At 36.5% G+C, this 25063-nt stretch overlaps 1 protein-coding gene across 1 annotated transcript in view; it reads right to left on the bottom strand.

Moving 5' to 3' along the window:
* The window catches only part of LOC127432674 (CDC42 small effector protein 2), a 73569-nt gene extending 49040 nt beyond the window's left edge, over positions 1 to 24529 (bottom strand). Inside the window, exon 1 of the mRNA XM_051684030.1 lies at positions 24294 to 24529. The gene's annotated coding sequence lies outside the window, so the exon portion shown is untranslated. The remainder of the gene's footprint in view (positions 1 to 24293) is intronic.
* Between the last annotated feature and the right edge of the window lie 534 nt (positions 24530 to 25063).

Below are 25063 nucleotides of genomic sequence, written 5' to 3'. Positions count from 1 at the left end.
TGGATAATTCCCCAGTTCTTGTTGATTATCCGTTTAATTAGTTGTGAGGCAGTACTATATTCAGTAACAAAATACGGGCGAGTAGAGGTTTTTCTCCTGGGTTTCTTTTGAAGTAGATCATCTTGTGATAGGTATGTCACTTTATTTAAAGCCAAATCCACATCTTTTTTTTTTTTTTTTTTTTTTGGTAACCTCTGTTCCTAAAATGATCTGTCATATCTGTGGCCAGATGTTCGAAGACCTGATCTTGATCACATATGCGTCTTAGTCTTTGAAACTGCCCTAGAGGTATATTGTCCTTATGATGTTTTGGGTGAAAACTCTTTGCAAGTAAAATGATATTACGATCTTTGCTTTTTCTGAAGAGTGAGGTATGAAGGCATCCATCTTGGTCCTTATGAATGGTTAAATCTATTTGATATCGCTGTTTGTAGAATTCAAAAAAGCATGACAATGTTGTAATTCGGTTTCACTTCCTTCAAAAATCATGCAAATGTCATCAATATATCTAGTCCACCACTTAATCTTATTATGGAAAGTATTCACAACAGCATTGAAGACAAACTCCCCTTCCCAAAGGCCCAAAAACAGATTGGCATAATTAGGGGCAAAACAAGCTCCCATAGCAGTGCCTTTGATCTGCTGAAAGAAGCTATCTTCAAACAAAAAAAACATTATGTTTTTTTGTTTGAGACCCACATCATGACCCATGAGCGTATAAACAGGTTGATAATGTTTTGAGAATAAAACAATTTTGTCCACTTTGCGGCAAACATTAAAATAATCATTTCCGAATATTTTATTTTACTATTAAACCAGGCTCCTGATGTAGAGTGTTAAATCGAATACTAAATTACCACTGCATTGAGGTATGGTAAAATAAACAATTAATAATTATATTCAGCCTTTATTCTGTTTTACTAACAGATGATAGAAAAGTAGCAGCAAATCTTCAAGCAATCGTAGAATGGTCCCATCAGTCGGTATACACTTCAGAAAATTGTGCATCATTCATTAAGTGCATGAGTGCACTTCTACTTCTGGGCTAAAAAGATACAACTATGCAGAACTTTTTATCTTCTCTGTTCCATGTTCTACTTAACGGCTGATGCGGCCCCAGTACCAAAATAATTGCACACCCCTGCTCAACTGAATATGTAAGACTAATACTGTAAATTGGCAAGCAGATTTCCTTGAATCCCAGCAAACACACAAAAATCCCTGCAGTTTGTGAACACACAAAATGCTGCATCAAACTTATAAACGTGTATGATTTTGCAAATCAGTATGTCCTAATCTGTCATTTTCAGTGACCGATCATGTGAAAACAAATACAATAATAAAAACTAAATGTTTTGTACATAAAAAAACTTTTCTTTATGTTGTTTTAGTAGCATTTAAACATGATTCAATCAATTAAAAAATGTGCAATTACGATACATCTCCACTTTATACAGAGCACCCCCACTATTTTCAGAAGCACCCTCTGTGATTCTGATCTGGAACCGGACCTGCAGTGTCCATTTCTTTTTTACTTCCTGGGACTTCACGCGATAGGAGAAAGGTGTCCCGAGTTGTTCCTGGCAAACAAACCCAGGCACATTTGTACAATGAGCAAAACTTTACTAATGTTCCACTTTCTGTGGCTAAAATGAGCAAATATACATTTTCAGGAGGTACATGCTCGACTCAACTGCACATCCTAACACAGAAACTAATTGTGTGGAGCAGTGCATGCTTATTCATAACGCGCAACGCATGTTCCGGGGACAATAAAAACAGGAGCGGATTTACTGTACTGAGAATGAAGAATTAACCCGCAGGTGGTTAACCAGGCGTGCGAGAGATACGGCAAGCTTCGCATTACCCAGAACTCTCACTTACTGTCATCTGAACCAGTTTCAAAAGTGAAATTGCCCGAGTTAGACCCAGTGTGTACGCAAGAAGGACCTGGCCGTTCAGCAAGCTGCAGCCACGTATACTTGAAGAGACTGAATGACAGCCAGAGGAAATAATACTTTTGAGATTTTAAACCTCAACAAATTAAACTTCAGCATTCAGTTTGTTTTATATCTGTATGTATAGTGTCTAATAATGAATTGGCAATGAACACTTAAGTTTCTCTTGCCAATAAAGTTTGATATGAATTGAATCTGCCCATTTGATCTTGTTATAAAAAAAAAGGTCCACTGGAAAACGACAGAAGATTTTGCCCAAATTGTAATTACACCATGTTCACTGATTGTATGGCATGTATACATAAACTTGTAGCAAAGATTACTACCTGTAAAAATTTGTCTAATTAACTCTATCCGCAAAAAAAAAAAAACATTTTACTATGTACATTTTAGAATAATTAAAATAAATGATGACTAACCAATTTCTTGCAAGTTCTTTGAGACAAAGTATAAGGTAAATATATGTATGATGATTTTTTAATGTTTGTTGTAATGTATCATGTACCATAAGAAAACTGTGTGATTAATTTGTTTGAAATATTTAATCGATTCACAGCCCTAATTGTAACAAATGTGCTCTTCATCCACTAATTGTGGAAATGGGAACAATGTATGCAGGTTTTTGACATTTATTTTGTTGGTAGACAGATAAAGGCATCTCTAGGGCTGGAAATGGGGGGAACGCAGGGGAACGGCGTTCCTGGAGTGAATTTCATGGGTGAATGGCATTCCCATTCAAACTGGCTACATTTGTTAGGGGAATGAAGAGGATTTCTATCGTTTCTACACTCAATAGCCTACGAAAGCTATGCGGGTTCTGCACATAGATGCGTGGGATCTTCTGCATCTGTGGTTGCGCAATGTTGATTATCGTGAGTGGCCAGAACACATCAGATCGACAAATGCACACGGGAATCCATGGGTAACCAATGCACACATGCACGCAACAGATCCACACGCTCAATTCACAAATCCACGCACCAGAAAACTGCACAAATATACAGTTTTCTTTGCTCACAATACCATCCACAAGTACACAAGTCATGCAGTATGTGTAATTTAATGCACAAAAAAATGCTGTGCCGTTTGTATTGGTATTCCGCTTCGAGAAAATGTCAGTTCTGTAGTCTTGACATACACTCATGTGCAATGCTGGGGGCGTGGTTTAATGAATGGGCAGCAAATGCCCATTCATTAAAATGAAGGAAAATATCCAGTAGATTTGGCTATATATATATATATATATATATATATATAAAAGATGTGTTCAGAATGTTCAGTTTCGACCAAGATTACAGAGATATAATCTATATTATACCTCTATATTATACAACACCATTCAATTAAAGAAGACCTATTATGCCCCTTTTTACAAGATGTAATATGTCTCAGGTGTCCCCAGAATGTGTCTGTGAAGTTTCAGCTCAAAATACCCCACGGATCATTTATTATACCATGTTGTAAATGCCTCTTTTTGGGTGGAATCAAAAACACGCTGTTTTCGTGTGTGTCTCTTTAAATGCAAATGAGCTGCTGCTCCCCGCCCCCTTTCTGGAAAAGGGCTGTGCCTTTACAGCTGGTGCTTCAGATACTATAGCAACAACAAATCAGAACCAATATGACTGACACCGTAAATACCGGAGTTCAGCCATATATGTATGAGCAACCGTAAACGATGCAAAACATTGGCATTTTGAGTTTGTGATAGTGCTTCTTATGTAGAAAATCACTTCCTGCCCTCCATCTGCTTTTCACACCACAGCAACACAGTGACGTGACGTCATGTGCAAACAAGCTATAACGACATAGCTATGGTCTCCGTGAATACAATCAGAGACAATGGTAACTTTAGCTGCATTAGCCGTGGAATCAGCTAACAAGCACATTCGGAAAGGCGATTTACAAACATTCACAAAATATAAAGTGCGATACTTACATCTTCAGGATATAAAGCTGGAACACGAACAGTTGGTTCTGATCCATGCTTGAGAGTAAAAAATTTTGAAAATCCTGCTTTATATTGACCCTCATTCACAAAGCAGTCCGGTGTAAAATGATTTGCACAAACATACACACATTTTGGTATGTTTTGGGGCACATTTTCTTCAGAAACAAAATTTGTCCACTGCATCTTCTGTGGCTCTGATGCCGGGAGTACATGAATATGACGCTTACAATGTTGAGACATTATTCTTCTCACTGCAGCTGCTCCGGCGTGGAAAAAAATGGCGGACTGTGTGTTGATCACTCAGGGGAGGATCTATGATAATAGGGTGGAGTCCGTCACCAGTCGTGGGCGTGGCCTGCTCTAAAGTGACATCACTTTAGAGCGGATACGAAAACCAGTCATTTTGAGACACTGTTTTAGATTAATAGAAATATAAGAAAGAGGAGTGGGTGGACTTTTAACATTGTAGGGTGGTTGTGTACACACACTTCCGACTCACATTTATGTTCAAACGCCACGTAAAAGTGAATTTTGCATAATAGGTCCCCTTTAAATTGATGACATATACAAGCAAAAACATAGAAATGTTGCAATTTATTATTACTGTTTGAAGTTTTGTGTTTTTATTTATAATAAAACTAAATTTTTATTTATGATGGCAAAGCCAGATTTTCAGCTCTCATTCAGTCTACTAAGAAAATAATGTGTCACATATCCTTAAGAAATAATTTCATGTGTTACCTTAGTACAAAAGTAACATTTATTTTTGTTAGAACGGTTAAAATGGTTGTGCTACTTAAAGAAGTGTGGAAATCTCAATATAGTGTCTTTTTCCAGCTGAGGTATTGAGTACACTTGCAAGTTACTTATAAAATTTTGGTTTGAAAAATAACCAAAAAGAAACATATTTCTCCTCAAATTCATCAATCTATTATTCTTTTGAGAGATATTCCATGCACTTCTGTTTTGAAAGAATAAAACAAACTTGATCTAACCGGGACAGAGAGAGAAGTGGACAACACAGATGCACAACAACAAGAATACAAGTACAACACAGTCTCTAATTTGAGAAACAGACTCCTCACAGGTCTTAAAATAGCAGCTTTAATGAACAGTGTATGCTGAACGTTGCATTGCTGCATGTAGGATTCTTGGATGAACAGAAAGTCTGAAGAGTAGGCTACAGCATTTATTTGAAAAGAAATAGTCAATCGTAACATTATAAATGCCTTTACTCAATTATTTTCAATCAATTCAATGCATCCTCAATGAACAAAGCCAAACTAGAGTCCCTCCAGTGAATCTCGGTCATTTCCACCACGTGAAAAATTTGAAAAAATAGCATGTTTATTTTAGTCACTATTTGTGCAATATAGGAAAAAGAAAAAACTGTACTCGGTCTACCTTAAAGATACAATAACTAATCTTATGATAACAACATGCTGCAGATTTACAGTGATTAGGAATTGAGCCTCTTTTATTAACTGTGTACACACACGTATTCCTGCGTAAAATCTGCGAACAAATGTATTCATGCAGAAATAACCAAAAAGTTCCCTTTAAAACCAACTGAAACCACACATGTGCAAAAAATCACATACTCCCGGTGTCCCTTAAAACATTAAATAAACACAAAATTATGTGATTGAGTGCGATTTATTGTATCAGAAATAATGTGTTAAGACAATTAATGCAATTAATCGTGCCCCCTGATGTGTACGTAAATTCCATAATAAAAGTGCGTACTTTCCTACCATACAAACAATTAAAGCTTGAAGTACATCTGTTTTTACGAGCTGCGTCAATAGATGGCAGCACGCCTCAACGAACCCACAGAATGCATAACTGCCAACACTCCCGATTTTCCACCCCTCTTCCCGCTGACTGACCATTTCTCCTGATAAACTCACGATTTTCTGCATCCACACTTTGCTCACAAGAATGTATTAGACCTCCAGGCAGGGTTGCCACCCGTCCCGTAAAATAAGGGATCGTCCCGTATTTAAATATGAAATGATGCATCCAATGTCGAATCAATACGGGATGCGATTTGTCCTGTAATCTGGTCAGATGGCGTCACGGCGAAATCGTCCAGATCGTTAATAACATTGACATAAATTGGACATTTTTCATATGGTGGGTAAGGGGTCATCTGAAAAGTCCACACATTGTGCTGAAATGGGCTAATACTGCAGAGGGTGTAGTAAAGGGACTGTCTGAAAAGTCCACACATTGTACTAAAACTGTGGATTTTTTTAAATTGAAAAACAGAAGGTTTGATATAAATGTTCAATAAGATGTACCAAATTACACAGATCCAACAATGTATGAATACAATGAGTTGGGAGGGTTACTTTTGAAATGTATTCCACTACAGATTACAGAATACATGCTGTAAAATGTAATTTGTAACGTATTCCATTAGATTACTCAAGGTCAGTAATGTATTCTAAATACTTTGGATTACTTCTTCAGCACTGGTAGATTTTTTCACTTGTTTTGACTATAAAAACTCTGCCAGTACAGTAAGACAAAATACACGTTAAAAATATATTCTCTGAAAAAGCTAAATATCTTATGCAGTGTTGCTTCTAAAACAAGATGAATCAAACTGATCTTGTTTTAAGGATTTTTAGGTATTTTTACAGGAAAACAACAATTATTATCAAGAATACGATTTTTGCCTTAATATCAAAGGTCTTACTAGAAAAAAGAAATTATGATCTGATGTGAATTTTCTTAATAAAAAAATATGATCGTGCCTGGTAACATGTGCATGTAAAATGGCTAGAAATAGCATTTTAGCTTAGCGTAAAGCTGACAATTTACACAAGGTTTATTTCTATTTCTTCTGCTCCAAACTTACTTCAAACTTACTTCTCTGTCTGCTCGTATGAATGTAACACATCATAAGAAAGTGTTTCACCACTGTTCAAATTCACTTTGAAACGCATCATTTATATGTATAAATGTTTTCCATCTGAAAGGACTAAATATTAAATGAAACAAATGACAATAAAATGCAAAGTAATCTCTTCAGTAATCTAAATACTTTTTGAATGTAACTGTATTCTAAATACCAATGATTTAAATTGTAACTGTAGTGGAATACAGTTACTTTTGTATTTTAAATACATAATCCCGTTACATGTATTCTGTTACTCCCCAACCCAGACAATAACAGTCATAAAGTCATAAACATAAGAAGTACATGTGAAGGAAAAATAAATAAATAATTAATATAAAGTATATAAAAAAACGTAAAAATACATATGAACCATCACGGATGTTTACATAAATAAGATAAAGAAGATAAATAATTGAAGAAATAAAAATAATATTTTTTATAAGTCATGGGTCAGGTAAGTTCTCAGACTCATCATAAAAGAAAGGATATAGGCTACACTTTTTTATTATTAATAACTCAAAAGCATTTTTTTGCTAGAACTGTGAAGGATGTGGTAAGGGACCATCTGAATACATGGTTAATTTCTTGGTATTATTCATCTTTAATGTAGTATTACTGACCGGAACTGCCTGGAACTGGCACTCACTATACTCCCAGTCTGCGTAATTCACCCCATACAGGTGCATCTCAATAAATTAGAATGTCATGGAAAAGTTCATTTATTTCAGTAATTCAACTCAAATTGTGAAACTCGTGTATTAAATAAATTCAGTGCACACAGACTGAAGTAGTTTAAGACTTTGGTTCTTTTAATTGTGATGATTTTGGCTCACATTTAACAAAAACCCACCAATTCACTATCTCAAAAAATTAGAATACATCATAAGACCAATAAAACAAACATTTTTAGTGAATTGTTGGCCTTCTGGAAAGTATGTTCATTTACTGTATATGTACTCAATACTCAATAATTACTGCCTCAATTTGGCGTGGCATGGAGGAGATCAGTTTGTGACACTGCCGAGGTGGTATGGAAGCCCAGGTTTCTTTGACAGTGGCCTTCAGCTCATCTGCATTTTTTGGTCTCTTGTTTCTCATTTTCCTCTTGACAATACCCCATCGATTCTCTATGGGGTTCAGGTCTGGTGAGTTTGCTGGCCAGTCAAGCACACCAACACCATGGTCATTTAACCAACTTTTGGTGCTTTTGGCAGTGTGGGCAGGTGCCAAATCCTGCTGGAAAATGAAATCAGCATCTTTAAAAAGCTGGTCAGCAGAAGGAAGCATGAAGTGCTCCAAAATTTCTTGGTAAACGGGTGCAGTGACTTTGGTTTTCAAAAAACACAATGGACCAACACCAGCAGATGACATTGCACCCCAAATCATCACAGACTGTGGAAACTTAACACTGGACTTCAAGCAACTTGGGCTATGAACTTCTCCATCCTTCCTCCAGACTCTAGGACCTTGGTTTCCACATGAAATACAAAACTTGCTCTCATCTGAAAAGAGGACTTTGGAACACTGGGCAACAGTCCAGTTCTTCTTCTCCTTAGCCCAGGTAAGACACCTCTGACGTTGTCTGTGGTTCAGGAGTGGCTTAACAAGAGGAATACGACAACTGTAGCCAAATTCCTTGACACGTCTGTGTGTGGTGGCTCTTGATGCCTTGACCCCAGCCTCAGTCCATTCCTTGTGAAGTTCACCCAAATTCTTGAATCGATTTTGCTTGACAATCCTCATAAGGCTGCGGTTCTCTCGGTTGGTTGTGCATCTTTTTCTTCCACACTTTTTCCTTCCACTCAACTTTCTGTTAACATGCTTGGATACAGCACTCTGTGAACAGCCAGCTTCTTTGGCAATGAATGTTTGTGGCTTACCCTCCTTGTGAAGGGTGTCAATGATTGTCTTCTGGACAACTGTCAGATCAGCAGTCTTCCCCATGATTGTGTAGCCTAGTGAACCAAACTGAGAGACCATTTTGAAGGCTCAGGAAACCTTTGCAGGTGTTTTGAGTTGATTAGCTGATTGGCATGTCACCATATTCTAATTTTTTGAGAACCAAAGACTTAAACTACTTCAGTCTATGTGCAAATTGTTGGTGATATGGCATCTGGCCCAGAGTGGTTTGCAATGAAGCTTTCTCAACTCAATGCAAAGATATAGCATGAGGTATCTGATGCATCACACCATACAGCGTGCATGAAAGGATGTTCTTTGACCACAAATGTCACCAAGTCTGGCACGATTTGTTTGCATGGCTGCACCAATGGTAGATGGTTCATTTCCCTTTGCAAAGAAAGCTGTAACAAAGTCCTCCCTTATTCTGCCATTACAGACAACTGGCAACATCAATGTCTCATCTCTCCTTAAGGCAATGACCCAAATAATTTAACTACTGACCTGTTGCTTATAAAGCCATTACTGCCCACCCAAAGATCTAGGCAGCATGACAATGTGATTTCTCAAAGGAATTCTGAAACACTTGCATGTCTAAACACATCCATTTGTGCAGATTCATAAAGAATTGCGCTATTCTAGACATCTGAATATTTCTCATTTCTGGCTTGTAAAGAACTGAGATCACAATCTGCTTAAACATTGTGCCCTCAGGTCAGGAGGATTCTTCAAATACAGTACTGTACCTCTGCCAGCATATGCTCACAAGTAACTAACTATTTCTGCAGTTACACCTAAAAAAATAAAAGTGCAGAGAAAAGTGTCATTTTTAGTATGTCAGAATCTTGAGGAATCAATGTAAAAAAAATGGCAAGATTTGTGAAGTTATATTGTAAATTTAACATGAAATCAAAATGTAACCTATTTTCTGTCTCAACACGCATCCCTGTTCTTATTGAGCACGATTCATCAATGCACTTTATTCCAACTTAAAACAAATATTGTTTTTGGAATCTTTTACCAAAATCAAATAACTTGAACCGCCTCTGAAAAAGTTTTTTTTTCAGCTGATGTCACCAAGGCGGCAGGTAAGTAATTTAATGCCGCTTAATGTACATAGCCTATTAAGGCTTTTTTTATTATATATATTTTTTAGATGTATTATCTTTATAATTATTCTGATTATTATATATTTGTAATAAAATGAATGGGATATCAAGCTGATGTGATTTTGAATCTTGTCTTGAGTCATTACAATATTAAATCATCTTTATTACGTGGCAAGGAACATGCACCTCATTCTATTCACTGTGTTACACATTCTGTTGTAGAAATGGAGGAGGAAGGTGGAGCAGCTTCACGTGAGACTGGGAGAATTGAAGAAACAGGGTTTTTCACGTACTGACAATTTTTCAGCAGCCACCCAATCGAAATTTCGGGCCACCAAAGCAAATTCAATGATATTATTCTCGTATTCTAAATATGATTTTCATCTCACACTCGCAGCTGTGTTTCACATGATTGATCTCAGAAGCATGAATGTGTGTGCAAGTCCAGCAGGCTTCATGACTGTGCTCCACAGACAGGAGAACGCAGAGCGTGTGATCACCAGCGCTACTTATGCTGCCTTCATGTGCTATCAGAATTATCCTACTTCCCATTTCTGAAGTGGTAATTATGAGTACGTCACGTTCATTCATATATACTTCTTGATGGACTTTTATTTTGACACCATAAAATATATTACTCAGCTTGCTGACGATAATGGAATTTTGGTCAAATACAAGCCGTACAACATGCATCAAATGGTTGCTGATATACATAAACGAATATGACCAAAATGGTAAGCGCTAACAATTAACTGTATTTAGAAAAATTCATTAAACCTGTCATTCAATGCAGAAACCATAGTCTCCTCCGCCAAGTTGAAAGTTTACGGCTCCTCCCATCTCAGAAGCTTGGGTATCAAAATTATCTCAGAGACTCCCAGTTGTAATTACAACTTGAGGGGTCGTTCTTGTGCAACTTCCGAGTGGGAAACTCAAATTTGCAATAATTCCGATAACACGTGAAGGCAGCATTAATCCGGTTTCTGTCTATCGTGGCACAAACTTCAAAACTTGCATGAACCATTTGAATTCTAATGAGTTTTGAGTTTTTTACCTTAAAGCACTATGGAGGAAGTCAAACATCTCAAACGGCGAGAGAGCCTGACATTGACATTCTAACAACACTGACTAGGAAAACAGCTAGAACAATGTGTCGTTCGCCAACAATTATATGTCATCTGTCATGCGGGTTTTTTTAAACTACACCTCATCACCCTTAATAAAATTCAGTTTGAATGATGTATGATATTAGAAAACAAACTGGCTTTTCTTTCAGATATTCAAATATTGTCTACAGAAATGACTTATCAAGGATAGGAGGATATTTTTACTCGTGAATTATTTCTTTTGTTGCATTGCTTTCAGGAGATGTCAAGTTTCTTGAGGAAAGTTTTATAATAATAATAATACTAGTCAACAACATCAGACTGAAATGTGAAATTTAGCATTGTGGTATGGTTGATTACCACTTTTTGATTACCTCCAATTTATTTCTTTTTTTAACACTGACTTTGTTTGTCAAGTTCCAAATAAAGAGAAAACGATATAAGAGGAAGTAGTTTTCATTTTATAAAGTATTTAATTAAATAACTGTATTTTTCAAAAATAGGCATTACAATATGGTTATTTAAAATATAAACCAATTTGTATTTATTTTCTTGAAAAATGTAACTATATCGTGATATATATCGTTATCATGATGTAAAATTAATGATATCGTAAAATACGATTTTGGTCATATCGTCCCAATCTGGACTGCACCTATGATGCCTTAAAATGCTGCCTATATAGGTAGCTCAGTTTTTGGAACAGAGCTATAGTCTTCCATTTTATCTCTGAAATCACGATATGCTGCATATATTGTACATCAAGCAATTCAGACAATGTTTCCCTTAAGATCAGAAAGCATGACAGCACATAGACCAAATTGGTCTGACGTCTGGGTTATAGCTCATTTGATTGACAAAATGTGAATTCATAACTGTCAAAGTGTTTTTCAGTGTGGGCCTCCAGACGTGAGTGTCTGAAGTTAAAAACCACTTCCTCTTAACCCTGCTCCCAGATACTCTCACTGGAGCTGATTTAAAAACACACGTCACGCTGTGTTTGTAATGAACCGGCGAGGGAAATATCTGCACTTCATGAAAGTGATTGAAAGTGATTGAAATAACATCAGTGATATGCTTTTACAGAGTTTCTCAGCAGTGGAAGAGACATTATGTGGAAAAGAGCCTTAAGACCCCTGCAAACTTCCTAATGAAATCAAACAACGAATGGGTGTGACATAATTTAGAACAAAATCTGGCCCAAAAGAAGGTGTTTTTAAATTAGTTTCAGTGATTCGTAACAGCTCTCCAGAGTAAACTTTTGCAGTATAGGTCTCTGTGGAACAGAAATGGGCATTTTCAAACTGGGATGGGCGTTTTTCAACTATCCAATGAAATGTAGAAGCCAAATCGAGTAAAGTGGTTGAAAAAAGGCCATACCAGTTTGAAAGCGCTCACTGATTGGAAAACGCCCATTTTTGTTCTACAGAGACATCACTCTCGGACTTTTAATAAAACTTCTTACCGGCTGCTAAACACCCTATTACTACCATTGGTCCATGTCATCGGTGTGACCTGGTGCTCCACCTACTTTGAGGCCAACAACTAATTCCAGTTCAGTCAGTTAAGATCAGTCAACATGAGTCAATGAGTTATTAGCGAGCTGGTGCAAATGAACCTACATCTATGAGATTATTTGCATTGAGAAATTTTTCAAGAACATGTCATGCAATTTTTGGGGGGGGGTTTGTTTAATTAGTCAAAAGGAGTCAAATCTACCCATTCACTCATGTACCATCTGCAGCCAAAAGCCATTCACACATCTGCCCAAAGTAAGATATTCCTATCATCATATTTTGTGAGTATTATACCCATTAACACTTTTATACACCCATCTCTGCAGTAATATCAGTGTCATCATAAATTACAAAAACAGAGTGTAATCCTCACATCATGGCTGTGTATAGTGTGTTGGCACCATAAATGCACAAGGTAAACATTACATATTATGGTAATGTCGTGCAAGCATGCACTAAGTCTAGGCGCAAGTAGGCATGGCAAAATTGCTCACAAAAAACTCTAATGGGCTGGGTCAAGGGCAGTATAATTCAGAGGATCAGGCATATTAACTGTATATGACAGTGACCCGCTCCTTTTATACACATAGAAAATGTGGTTCTTGTCAGGATTTGGATGTACGCTATGTTAAATTATAGAGAATGTAAGTATTATTAATCATTTTCATCTGACACACAAATCATGGCTTATATTAACGCTGATTCCATCGGAACGCACTTCACTTCTACCGGTCGATTTTGATTTTGAAAAATGTAATTAATTTATTGAAACCAAAAATATTTCTCAATTCAAATTACACTTCAGACAAAATGAAAATATAATCAAAATAACAAAGTGGTCAAACAAATCATACCAAATTAGGGGTGGGTAAAAATATAGATTTTTCGAGGCATCTCGATATCGAATGTGAAATCCCAGGTCCGTCTTTTACTGCGCAACCCTCCACTACAATAGGAGGAAATCACTCGCATTTGCAACCAAATTTCACACTATGCAACTAATATGTATATACAGTATTTGGCAACTGGCTGGTAAATGTTCATATTTCATTCACCAGTAATTATGTAAGTATAGTGGTGGGATATTTAGCAGCAATTAAACAATAAAAATTGTACAAATAATAATATATGAAACATAATATCTTATTTATTGATTGAATACATGGATTTGTTCATTTTTTAAAAGCCAAAATGTGACCAAAATGATGAAAAACTAATACAATTAGTAAAATGTATATTTTCGTAATGTACCTAGTATAATTAACAGCATTAGCTGGGAGATAATTTCTTTAATAAGTAAGCAAAAGAGACATTATAACTGAAATATACCCATATAAATCTATATCGAATCAAATTCTTTTTAAAAATGAACAAATCCATGTATTTGTATGTAATCCAAGCATGAAGTTATTGATAATACATTTTAATGACATATTAGTTGATGTTTTGCATGTAGTCTTAAGCGTCCTCACATCTAAATGCCTCCACCAGCAGTGTGGCTGTTGTCTAAATGTTTGCAACAGTATGTCATTGCTCAGCTGTTTCAAATTTCTTTTTGCTCTGAGCGAAGAATGAAGAAGCACTTCGCCGTGAGTGTGCCGAGGCCTTTATGATTAGGCTCACATTCACTTAATTTACTTTTAACTTACATTTTTTATTTTGGAAACCATAAAGTTATGTGCCAAATTTTAATACCTAGGGTTAGGGGTTCCCTAACCGCAATGTAGTCACGTTTGCCTTAGCAAATACCACTAAATACTGTACATTGGTATTTATAAATCACATAAATTCAGGCTCAGATTGATACTGTATAATGTTATGAACTCAAGTATGTTCAGTTCTTCTGCAAAAGGCAAAACTGAATTAAAGCTGCAATGCCATAAACTCCCAGGTCCAAGGTACAATTACACAAGGAATTTCTGACCATCGCACAGAGGAGAGGTGTTCAGCAAGGGAGGATCTCTTAAAGAGAAACATATGGATTCTAGATTATATTAGGACACTACGGAGCATTTTGCAGTACTGACTACAAACACGCGCGGAAACATGCTCACAAGAAAATGTGATGGCTTGAGCGGAAAATGCGATATCACCGTCTAGGTTTTAAAACAATCCTTGAATACACTCGTTTTGTCTTGAATAACATATATATAATATATATATATATATATATATATATATATATATATACACACGGTATATATACAGTATATATAAATTTATATACTGTATATATATATATATATATATATATATATATAAACTACTTGATAAACTTTCAGCAAAAATAAATATATTTTCATATATACTATTACCGTGATAAGCCTATAAGATTTTGGTCATACCCCTCGTCCACAGCAAAGAATTCGATGGTTGTGGAAATTTGTTCTTTTCACTGTACATCTTACCTTTTGTCATGATTCACTGTTGTTCGCGTTGTGTTTCTCCCTTGTTATCTATTCCTCCCGGACTACACTTCCCATAATTCCCTGCCCTCATCACTGCCAGCTGTCCTTGATTGTCTTCACCTGTCTTTCATTTACTCATTATCCACTGTGTATATAATACCCTGTTGTTTGCTTGTTCTTTGTCAGTTGTTATGTGTTTTGACCTCCTGGTCATTGACCCGGTCCCATTGTAGATGTTTTCTCTGTTCCTGTGTTTTTTTTCCCTCACATCATGGATGTTTCTTTTGTTCCTGTGTTTACCCCTGTTAATCGGTACTTTGTTTACTTTATTAAATACTATTTTGCTGCACCTAGATCCAGCTCTCGTGACTTCCTTCCTTACATTACACTTTTGCAGTCTCTAGACATGATTATGACTTCAAGCTTGATTACACTTCCTGGTGCTTATAATCAAACTTGAGACAATGATCGCCAAAGAGACTGCTGATATCAAGATTTACACCAAAAAGGAGCTGCATTTTTGTCTGTTTTCACCCAAAACAAATTAAATCGCTTCAGAAGAAATGGATTACACCACTGGAGTCGTGTTGATTACTTTTATGCTGCCTTTTGAGGGTCAAAATTTGGGTCACCATTCACTTGCATTGTATGGGCTGAGATATTCTTCTAAAAATCTTCATTTATGTTCTGCAGAAGAAAGAAAGTCACAGACATCTGGGATGGCATGAGGGTGAGTAATTGAGAGTGTTCATTTTTGGGTGAACTATCCCTTTATGTTCCACTACTACTGTAAGTAGAAGAACAAGATGTTCATCTTCTGAACGATATAAGCAGTAAGGTGTTATCTTGCAACCATAACATGACCATAAAATACTGTTTTGAGTTTGGGTTGTTGATGAAAGTGTTTAGATGAAGGTCACTTCTTTCTTTACTTGGCCTTCATGGTGGTTTTGAATGACTGTGCATGCTGACTTAACTGCTTTCCCGACTGCACGTCTCGCATGTCACACCGCAGGGCAAACACGATCTCTGCTTCCCCTGCTGCATTGTTATGAGTGACAAAAGTACTGATTATAATAAGCAGCTATTTGCTTCATGGTGACTTCACATTCTGATCTGCTGGTCTGACTATAAGCACTTTAAGGGACAAGGAAATGCAGCAACAGTCAAATCTGCAAGAAAACTTTTATCTGATTGGCTGGCATATATGAAGTAGCTTATCACAGTCCAGACCAGGGGCTGTTTGTATAAAGCCACTTAAGAGTAAAATTTGAGTCTTAAGTGTGTCGAAATTCTAAGAATGATGTCATTTTGCTCTTATTTAGACTTGAGAATAAATGTGATTCATAAAGGTTCATAAGTGTTAAGACTTGGTGTCAGCTCAAATTATTTAAGAACACTGGAGAGGTATCCTAAACTAGATAGGAGTAGCACGATGACTGTTGTTGGAACCACGCATTCTCCAACAAAAACAGTGTGATACATGATAGTGAAATTTGGTCAAATGTGATTCGTACTAGTTAAGCCAGCAAGTGAAATCCATCAACATTAAATTTGTATAATTTTTTTTCATTTAACAAATGTATTCAAACTCATTATTGTGGATGTACAGCAACAAGCTTTTGACAAATTTGATGTGCTACATGCCTAGGGTTACAGAGGGCTGCAACAAAATCAATAATATCTAAAGATCACAAACTATATAAAAATCAATGATGAAAAATCAGTAATCAATTTCATTATGATTTGTTGGATATCTGCTCTCTACACAGAGAATCTCTGTCAGTGATGTCACTTTACAGTAGTGAAATGCATTTCTCTGGATAAAAAAATGCAACACAGCAATATACATCTGAAAAAAGCCCAATCCAAGCACTTTATAAAAAAGGAGTGACTATTTGCACTAGGTGTAAATAGCACCTACCACACAGCGAGGTTATTTGCACTCCAATAGTCAGGTGGAACCAGAGAATTTGAAGACAAACTGCACCCCTAGTGAAAGGACAGTGCGGATGACCCGGGTTCGATTCCGCCTTTTGTCGCACTTTTTTCCATGCTGTTTCCTGTCTCCACCCTTAATATTTCCTTTAATACTACTTATAATAATAATAAAGAAAAATGCATATAAAGATTGATGTCCTCACGGTGAAGGGTGGGGAGTTGAGCGAAATGTTTAAGGCGGGTAAAATTAACCGTGGTTAAAATATAGTAATATTGTGGCAACTATGTTTTTTGGTGGAAGCCATAGTTTTCATGCAATTAACCATGATGTTACTCCAGTAATGTGGTGGTTTATATAGTAACCATGTTTAATCTTGTGGTTACTATGATTTTACTACAAATATCATGGTGACACTATAGTTACTGTAGTAAAATCATGGTTAATGTCTGTAAGGGAAGGTTAGAACTAGCTTTAGGGGTAGAAGTTGGTGTAGGGTGTCTGTGGGACCCTAAATAAACATAATAAAAACACTGCAGTGATGTCCTTATACTATATGTTAGTATTTAATTAGCCGTGCAAATAGTAAATGCCACTAGCTGGGTTTGCATCCACGTATTTCTATGCATATTTTGGGATATTGCATAAAAACTGCTGGATGGAAACTCCAAGATGCGAATGTAATCTCCAAAATGCGCATAAAAAAAAAAAGTGCACATTTTTTATTCGATGGGAAGAAATGTGCATAAACTATGATGGAAACACAGGTACTGAATAAACTCCTATTGAATTTATTCGGAATACAAGATGTGCATCATGTGACTGAATAACTTGCTCATAACTAGACTAACCAGCAGAACAATCATCGCATCTGAAATGTTGCTCTGGTCATCCTGAAATAACGGTGTCTAGAAAACCCATTTATTTGCAGAGCAAATAATTAGAAAATCAAATTTAACTCTGCCGAAAACAAGTTTATTGACACCATTGAAAAATATATTATAGATCTGCACAGTAAAGTCATAAGGAAGGAGGAACGCACACACATAGTGCTCCCAGAACTGTGTGACGTGCTGTCGCTCCCAGACATGAGACAAAGTTCTTTACTGTGTTTTGTCTGCGTGCTCTAAACAGCAAGTGTTTTATTTATAAAGAGTCACAGTTTCTACAATTTCTCCAGAAGTGACGATTTTGTTCTTCTAAACACTTGGGATGGAAACACGACTTTATTCGCACATTGTTTTTGCAATATTATGGTTTTTTCGCATAAATTAGCAACTTTCTACTGACACTGGGTTGCCAACATAGTCTCACGAGAATTCATAAAAATACTAAAATATTACTACAATATAAATATAATATAACATAACTTTTTTTTTATATAAATATTACAAACATTGATTTTGATAAAATATTGTTGTGGGATAATGTTTTAAAATACAGGAAATAAAATTTGGCTTTCTCATTTGACTAATTAAAGAATCTAGATTGATGATAATAGCATTAATGTTTATATATGTATGTATATGTGGTATTAAATCTTAAATTAATGGTGTCATGCCGCTCTGACGTAGTACCCTTGCAGGCTTACTATTGGCTGATTCAGGGTTTGAGGGTAGACATTTTTGTAGACGTCACTGTAGTCCTTATTTCACAACACTTAAGTGTCTCCTTAGTCAGCACTTAAGAATAAATCTTAAACTTTGCTGAAAGTTACTTTTAGTGTCTTTATAAAAAGCTTTAACTCTTACATAAGTCCTAATTTTTGCTAAGAATTGTTTTACACTTAAATCAAAGCTAAAGTCTGTTTTTAAAGGGATAGTTCACCCAAAAATGAAAATTCTCTCATCTCCTTACCCTCATGCTATCCCAGATGTGTATGACTTACTTTCTTCTGCAGAACACAAATGAAGATTATTAGAAGAATATTTCAGCTCTGTTGGTCCATACAATACAAGTGAATGGGTGCCAAAACATTTACACTCCATAAATCGCATAAAAGCAGCATAAAAGTAATCCATATGACTCCAGTGGTTAAATCCATATCTTCAGAAGTGATATGATAGATGTGGGTGAGAAACAGATAAATATTTGTCAATTTTTGCTTGAATTTCTTCTCCCTGCTTAGTAAGGGGCATATGCATGAAGAATGTGAATCACCAAAAACACAAGAAGAATTTGTGTTCTGCTAAAGTTCCAGATGAGAGGATAGCTTTGACAAGTGAGCTTTTATGGATATAAAGCTGAAAATGAATGGAATAATTCAATCAAAATGGAAAATTCTGTAATTATTTAATCTCTGGAACCCTCATGTCATTCCAACCCTGTATGACTTTTTTCTTTTGTAGAACGTAAAAGAAAGTATAATGCAGAATGTTCAGAGCGCTCTTTTCCATATAATAAAAATAAATGGGGACTAGGCTTGTCAAGCTCCAAAAAGGGAAAAAAGCACAAGAAATATAGTCAATATTGACTTGTTTACTATATTCCAAGTCTTCTGAAGCAATTTTATAGCTTCGTATGAAGAACAGATTAAAATTTAAGTGATTATTCGCTGTATGTATTCCCATCTGCTTTGGTTTACAAATCTCATCTGCGAATGTTGTTCAATTTTAATAAAGCAGGTCAATAGGTATCGCGGCAGGTTTGACGTCATGATGTCAGTTGTCATTGATTCTTGCTGGTCTCTGTATTTATATTAAACCTGGCATGACGTGTCATGATGCGCAATATTTTAACTGAATAAAAATAATTGAGCTGTGTTGCAGAGGATGATTTTCAGCAAATTACGACTTATTTCAGTCTGGCCCTCACATCATTTGGTTCCTCACACAACGCTAAAAACTGTAGTTTCAAATGACATATAGTCAGCCAGTAGACTATGTCACTGATTGTTGTCTTTGTCAGCCTTTCACTGGAAAATAACACACTCAAACCACAAGTTTCACTTTCTCAAACAAGAGACCTCTCATGGGTTTTGAAAAGAATGTCTATTTGACTGCTTATATTTGACCTTATTTGAAGTTTTGGGAGGTTTATTCTCAAAGACAACCAAGAAAAACAAGTACAATTTAAGTATAACTCTCATACGTTTTTGCCATGTAAATATACTGTATAACATTTTAATAAAGATTCTAGATCTAAAAATAGCACTCTCAATATAGATTCTCAATGATGCCAATAAGAGTAAAATCTGAAACACAATTGGGCACAATATCAGCAGCACAGACTACTGCCTGAGTGTGCAGATGTTGGATGCTGTAATCTGAGTATGCATCAATACTGGAATCTGAGTTTGGATATACCAGAATCTGAGTGTGCATGTCACGGTCTTGTCACTCTGTCAGTCTGAGTTTTTGTCTGACAGGACTGTGGCATCATCGTCCCATGTATGTCTTGTGTTTCGTTGTCTGTCTTCAAGTGAGCGTACGGCTTCAGTTTTGCTGTGTGTTCTTCGGTCTGCCTTGTGTTTCATGTCCGGAGTATGGTGTCTGGATCTTGACTTCCCTGTCTGGTTCGGTTTCGGTCTGTGTCGGGATCCGGACACTCATGCTCCATGTTCTGTCTGTTATTGACATGAGTGCATCACGCTTATGTCATCTTGGAAGCATCAATAGTTTATATCCATCTCTCACGAACACGGGTGCGTCGCGCTCGCGTTGCTCTGCGCGCCCGGGTCACTAGCTGTCATGTGTTTCATGTCTGGAGCATGGTGTCTAGATCCTGACTTCCCTGTCTGGTTCAGTTTCGGCCTGTGTGGGATCCGGATACTCATGCTCCATGTTCTGTCTGTCTTTGTGTCTATCTCTCGCGACTGCGGACGTGCGTTGCACTCGCTTTGCACTGCGTGCCCGGGTCGCGAGCTGTCTTCACGTTGTGCTGAGGTTCGATCACTTCGGTCTGAGATTTCGGGTTTGTGTGTGGCTGAACTCTCGCACTGGTGTCCTGTCTTGTTTTTGTCGCCTGTTGCGTGCATCGCGTGGCGTTTGCCTCGTGATGTACGTTCAGGTTTTGTGTAGTGTGAGAATGTGTGGCATCGCTTTGTTTGGGGTTGCTAAGCATTCTCTCATCTTGTTTGTCAGTTGGCATGAGCGTTTATTGCCTTAATTTCTTGGCGATTTGCGCTCATGCTATTCGGGTGTTTTGTGTCTTGTGAGAGCACGTGGTTTTGTTTTGTTTCTGTATTGCTGAGTTTCTCTCTGTCTTACATCATACCCCACCTCCTTGTTTGCCCATTATTAGTTTATTAGTCACACCTGCCCTGTATTAACCTGTTTGATTTCCTTCCCTATTTTAGTCTCCTCAGGTGTGCTGTCCAGTGCCAGTTCATATTGTATCGGTCTTGTATGTTTGAGTCGGTCTTGTCTGTTGGTTGGTTCGTGTTTATGCTATTCCCCTGTTCCTGCTCGGTCTGGTTGGTCCTGGTTCCCTGTTACCCTCTGCCCCAGCCCTGGATTACCTTTTTCCCCTAAGGGGTAGTTTATGTTTGTTTTTTTCCCCCTTGTGGTAGTTTTTATTTGTTTTGGCCCTTTTTGTGTTATTAATAAATACTTTGTTTTTTTAAACTCTGCGCTTGGGTCCTGAGCCTCTCATTCTCTGCATCACTCTGACAGTGCATTCATACTGCAGTCTGATTGTGAATACATGCTATAACCTAAGTGTACATGCATACATCTGCAGAATCTGCGGTCTTTACCACAAGTCCCACAACTTTAAGTTGAGTGCCTAATAAAATCACTGTACAACATGATCAGAAGGGAAATCGACATGTTGCTTGGTAATGTTCATGTACTCTGAAATCGACCCCATTCTACCAAGTTACTGACAAGCGCCATCCTCCATCAGACATTTTTGCAATAATTAAAAAGTTTTACCTTTCTCTCTGGCTCTATTGATAGCATGTTGCACGAGCGTCCTCTGAGACACTGGTTCTAGTCTCATGGAAACCAGGATGTAATCACATTTACTTTTAAAAGTTGCATTATATGCTCTAAAATTTAAATTTTACTGACAGTTAGGATTAGGATCGCGGGTTAGGTCAGGGGATACAGTTGATTGAATATCCATTTCTGTTGACTGTATAACATCATATACAACTAAAAATACATCTTGCTTCTGTCCCCACTCTGTGGACATTTTACCGGGAAACCGGAGCTCACGCGTGTCCATACATTCAACAACGTTTTGGGAAGCATAGACCGATTTTAGGTGAAAAACTTTCAACCTTCTGTTGTCGAATTCACAGTGAGATCAGTCTATAATGTGTCCATTAACTTTTTTTTCATCAACATCAAGATTTCAGGTTTAAAGTAATACCTGTTTAAAGGAAAGTGTATATTTTAGATCCTGTAACTAGTAACAAATTATTTTTATTTTATATATATATATATATATATATATATATATATATATATATATATATATATATATATATATATATATATATACACATATCCAGAGGTGTAAAAAGTACTCTGAAATTATACTTAAGTGAAAGTATGGATACTGAGTGAACATTTTACTCAATAAAAAATCCAAGTATCTAGCCAAAAACATACCTGAGTAAAAGTAAAAAAAAAGAATTCACATTAAATTGTACTTAAGTATTAAAAAAGTATATCTTTTTTTCCTAGCTAGAATGAAATCGAGAGGATATTTTGTGAGATTCGATTGGTTTAAGTCACCATTTTACTGTCTCCGACTGACATATCCCCCAGTGGCATTCGAAACCTGGTCAAAGAATCATGTTACAATAACTACATTTTTGCTAAATTATTTTTATGTGGCCTGTTTTACGTAATGTGGCAATTTCCTGGTGAAATGAACACTAGAGGAGCAAAAAAAACAATTACTTTTATCCCCTTTCACTCAAATCACGAGTAAAACAGCAGAATATCAGTTCATAAACACTTTGTTTTCGCTCTTTTCCTCACACAATTGTGTCTTATGACATCTAAACACTTTTACTATAGCGCATGACTCATTTTAATGTTTGCATTACATAACCAACTACATTTACAAGCTTATTTTAGTGTGATCAAATTTTGTGGTAGCTCAACTGATAGAGTGTTGCATATGCAAAACAAAGGACCCGGGTACGAGTCCCGAAGAGCACATGAGCTGGAAGTGTCATAGAAGCACCACAAAATGATGTGGTTGCTTCAGAAATTGTGTTTTTATGTCACATTTGCTTTTCTGACACTATCGGTTGGGTTTAGGTTTGAGGTTTAGGGTAGGGATGTCGGTTTTGTTGATTTAAATCTCGATAGAACATTAACCTGAAAAACCTCATCTGTTCAGGAGAACATTTCACTCGTTTTTAGCGCCACACAGTGGACATCTCACTTCGGAACTGCCCTGAGACATGTTATATATATATATATATATATATATATATATATATATATATATATTACAAGTTAAGCTCTATCAACACCATTTGTGGTATAATATTGATTACCACAATTTATTTAGACATGTCCCTCCATTTTCTTAAAAATAGCAAAAATCCTGGTTACAGTGAGGCACTTACAATGGAAGTGAATGGGGCCAATCTGTACACTTTAAAATACTCACTGTTGATGTAAGATGTAAACAATATACATGTTAACATGGTTTTAGTGTAATAAATGTTTACTAACCTTTTTTTTTGTAAAGTTATATCTAATTTTACAACTTCATTGCCATGACGACATAATGTGTAAACCCCGTAATCCCTCAACAAATTAAGATTTAAACAACTTTATAGCTCAAGTAATACACAAGTTTTAACATAAGCATTAATGCAAGCACTTTTATAACATTTTAAGCTTCACATTTCTGCCTTTAAACACTCTGAAAATTGGCCCTATTGACTTCCATTGTAACTGCCTCACTGCAACCTAAATAATTATTTTTTGGTAATCAGTATTATACCACAAATTCTGTCGATTGAGCCTAATTTGTATTGAACCCAGAATATTCCTTTAATTAGACGCATTACATTTTTGACGACCGCATTCACATTTGCCACACTAAAATAACAATTTGGGCTGTCATCGGATTTTGCCTAACTAAAAAAGGTGAGTCAAAAAAATAACCCTCTAAACTGCCTCCTTATATCCATTGGTATTCAACAGTTTGTGTACAGCATTATTTTGCAGGGCTGCGTCTTGTATGTAGCACAGTGTACATTGTAGATCACAATGTTCCAGGGACACACATACGCCTGCGCTATAGCATGATACAGGTATAGACTACATCTTGCAGGGTGACACAGGCAACGTTAGACGCTGTCTACGATTTAAAAAATAAAAAATAAATTATGGAAAATGTGTTGCATTACCAGCTTGTGAAACCGGTTACCATTAGGCTATTGAAAAGCTGATTAAAATCCATGTTCGGGATAATGCGATTTTATCCCATGTGCTTAAATAAGAAATTGAGACGGATCAGATATGAAGTGCAAGAATGTGAACTGTTGTTAATTCATATGCATTATTTGTATGAGCAGTTGTCTCACCGATAATCAGTGATGCTGATGCTGATCTCCGCGGCTCAACTGATCAATGCGGTAAATGATCCGCCACCTGCGCTCGAGATCCGATGAGCTCCACAGACATACACACAATGAAGAGCAATACACATCCAGCAGTGGCATGCAGTGAGCGTTACACTTTTAAATGATCTTCCCGTCTTCTTTGTACCTTGATCTTCTTGTAAATGACAGCAGTGTTGGAGAAGAACACTCGGCTGAGATGGAACACTCCCACTGTGCGTTTAGTGGACATAATCATTGAAATAGCGCCGCCTGTGGGTCAATTTATAACAATACAACAGATCACCACTACTTGTTCACAAGCTCAAAGCATAAGAACCGGTCCGGTTATTTTCCCAAATACCACAATACTGTAGGTGTATTATTAATGGGTGAAATTTAACCTATTATTCCCCCGTCAAATTATTTAGTCAGTCTGACCTAATAACCCATTAGACATGTGAATGAAGCTTCCACCCTCTGTTGTCTCACAAAGTACACATGCACTTTTCCGAAATGTGACTTGTCCAATATAGTAACAATATCAAATGTTTTTAATATAAGTCCAGTATCAATTTGACACCAGCAAAAACACTCCGTAGAAACAATGTATGTCACATAACAATATGTCACATTTTTCATGCAGGAGGTTATGCATGTTGAAATTTGGCCTATAATCATTCAGTTCTTGTACATAAATCTTAACAATATTTTTTAAGACATTAAAATGGTCTCTCAGACCACACAGAACTTGA

Source organism: Myxocyprinus asiaticus, chromosome 42, assembly GCF_019703515.2.
Source record: "Myxocyprinus asiaticus isolate MX2 ecotype Aquarium Trade chromosome 42, UBuf_Myxa_2, whole genome shotgun sequence".
NCBI lineage: Eukaryota > Metazoa > Chordata > Actinopteri > Cypriniformes > Catostomidae > Myxocyprinus > Myxocyprinus asiaticus.
This window is presented reverse-complemented; position numbering and strand designations above follow the sequence as displayed.